At 31.8% G+C, this 3,193-nt stretch overlaps 1 protein-coding gene across 1 annotated transcript in view; it reads left to right on the top strand.

The window, feature by feature from the left end:
* The window catches only part of LOC111086670, a 57,801-nt gene extending 55,842 nt beyond the window's left edge, over positions 1–1,959 (top strand). The window contains exon 3 of the mRNA XM_022390453.1: positions 426–1,959. The gene's annotated coding sequence lies outside the window, so the exon portion shown is untranslated. The remainder of the gene's footprint in view (positions 1–425) is intronic.
* The last annotated feature ends 1,234 nt before the right edge of the window (positions 1,960–3,193 follow it).

The raw sequence follows: 3,193 nt of genomic DNA on the forward strand, positions 1-3,193 counted from the left end.
GTCGGGAGACTACTATATTGGGGGTAGACTGGTATATATAAGACGGTCACAACGTGACGGAACAATGTGTAATCGAACTGAGTATTGTTGAAGTCGAGTACGTGAGACGTTCGTTGAGAATTATAGGGTTTGTTAAAGTGCGACTGTTGAAATTAAGTGTATCGCAAAGTTGTATTCATAGAGAATAAACCAGTTTGATTTAGGAAAGGACTTGTGTCGCTAAAGTTTCGTCGGAACGAATTTACGGAAAATTAACTAACGATCGGAGACGTAACAATATACTCAAAATTAACATAAAACTTTGTAAAAATATTCAAAACAATTAGCTAATAATACTAGGCAAAAGCATACTGACGAATGAATTACGTAGTTTCCTTACGTAAATTATTTCAGTGCATATTACATATACTTTTTTTTTATTTCAGATGGAGACTGAATGACAAGAAGCTATCGTTTTGACGTCGTTTCAAATGAGTAAAAACGTTACACCTTATCCATCAGTCTTATGAGATTATGTTTTCAAACACTAAATCCATGTTTAGAGGAAGTCTTGGTTTTTTGTCTCCAGTTTTTTGTTTTGAAATTCATGCCTTCGGCTGTTGTTGTTAACTTTAAAATTTCTGTAAAACGCACAACAAATCTACTTTTCTGACTGGCGCATGTTTTTCTCTTGCTCAGCGATACACACAAACATTTATGGTTGTTTTTGATCCTCTAATAGTTAGGTTGCACGTGCACGGTTGGTAGGAAACTCATTTATCACGATCCTTTGTGTAGTTGTTACAGGAGAAGAACAATCGGCCGGAGAAATGAGAAATAAAAATCTTACGATATAATTATTAGCGATAAAAATATCAAAATGATTAATTGCGAGTTCGTATTGATATCTTTTTCAAGTAAAATATGTTTTACAAATCAGTTTTAAAAGCTGTCAAGAATAGCTTCATGCAACCGTAACAGAATGGACCCTCAATTTTTACAGTTTACTTAAACTTTAGATTAGTATCATAGATAGGTGTTATGTCACGTCTTGGCATTTAACGACCAATATTGATGTCATTATGGCGTCACATTCCTATTTAAATAATCGTACTGCTTGGTAATATCCTTTATGGTTACCGTTATTAATTAAAGTTTTAAAATCGGCCTTTAGATCTGTTATCAGTGACCTTATGTATACATTCTACAATAAACACTGGCATTTCTTTTGCAAAAGCCATCAGTATTATCAAACTTTCTTGAGTGTGGAAATAAAATATAAAAGTCTAATGATTTTCAAACATCTTTTATTTTTCATTATAATGAAAAGTAAAATAGATATTTATTCATGACATCAATGTTTTCGAACATAAGAGTTAGATGCTCAATTAAATGACAATCTGTAAGGATAAAACTAGAATAATTCTCGCAATCGTGTTGTCTATATGCACACTAACCATGCTACTGAACCTCTTACGATGCATTTTCGTATATTAATGACAATATAACTAAACAGTTAGAAAATAATGACATGACTAAATAATATATCTCAAATTTAAAATGATCAACAATCAGCTGCTTAAGTATGAAATAAGCCTTTGTTTTTATTAAGCTGAAACCTATGTATAAAATAATGCTTACAATGTTTAACAATAAGCTATATTGTAGACCTCATTATTTCTATAGCGAATTTTTCTATATTTCAGAAGAATGTCCAGAAATAAAGGCCTAAATTAATTATTCTTAAAAGTAAAATGTAGTATTCACTGTAATATCTTCACGTCTTTACTGCTATAGAATACTTGTATCCGGCTTTGTTTTTTACCGCAAAGGGTAGATGTGGCTAATATTTTGGTGTGTAAATAAAAATATCCAATCATCTTCTTTGTTAAAATTTTCATAAAAGTTTCGTGAGCATATAAATATATATTAATATTATATCTTACGTCGTATCTATGTTGTAGCAACCAATAATAAAAGACAGACAATAAACATTTTATTTCAGTCAGAAGGTCTGTAATTTGTATTGTTTAAAAAATGCCCGAATCAAATTACAAAACCGATGTTTCTTGCATAGTTTTTAACTTTTCTATAACTAAGTAAACTCTCTTCAACGTTACATTCATTCTATTGCAATTTTTCAGCAAACGGTCAATTCTTGGCCTTCACTTTTATGAATAATCCTCAGAGAGGATCTCTTGCAATGCTACATTTTGATCCAAGCATGTAACCACTGTAATACATAATTTCAATATATTATCACTATTTTGGTCCAAACACACTATAAAAAATTTTACGTTCACACAAACATTAACATTATGTTATTTCACAATAATACAAGTTGTTTTCCCTAAACACATACTTTAGTGAACCACAACACAGTTGATTTTTGTGGCGATATAAATACAAACATTCTGTTTTGTTGTTTAACAACATAAATTCGTGCTGTTTTCAATTCCAAATTATGTGTATATACATTGTTGTTTTGTGAAGTCAAATATTTATTATGTCTATGTAGATTGTATAACATTTAACATTAAAAACTATGTATCATCTAGTACATTGTGTTATGTGTTGTTGCCTCACAATGACTGTGTTGTTTTCAACTTGAACTTGTACTGTAGCCATTCAAACACCAGACAAATTTTTGTGTTGTTTTTAACGCTTTTTTTACAGTGCACAAAAAACTTTTAAGAATATACTCGTGTAAATTTAATGTCCAAGCATTGAGGACCCTTTTCAAGAGAAACGATCTAGACAGTTTTGCTAGGATTTTTGGTATTTTTTTTCTAGTTTTTTTTTTTTGTATTTTTCGCATTACAGATTTTGCCAGGTTTCTAACCTGAACAAGAACGGTAACCGGACAAGAACAGTAACCTGAACAAGAACAGTAACCGGACAAGAACGGTAACGGGCAACGTTTTTCAAAGAAGTTTATTGTGATCTTCGGCCATACTGAAACAAACCGTAACCATTGGGAATCAAACATATAGACATCATACATCCACGCTTGAACAAAATCTGTTCCATTCTACAGAACCAGGCGTGCAAACCACACTAGAGTGTACAACCAGACATACAAACCACACTAGACAACACAACCAGACATACAAGCCACACTGTACTACACAACCAGACATACAAACCACACTATACTACACAACCAGACATACAAACCACACTTGACTTCACAAAGAGATATACAAACCACACT

The sequence above is a fragment of the Limulus polyphemus genome, unplaced genomic scaffold (genome assembly GCF_000517525.1).
Source record: "Limulus polyphemus unplaced genomic scaffold, Limulus_polyphemus-2.1.2 Scaffold1312, whole genome shotgun sequence".
NCBI classification, from domain to species: domain Eukaryota; kingdom Metazoa; phylum Arthropoda; class Merostomata; order Xiphosura; family Limulidae; genus Limulus; species Limulus polyphemus.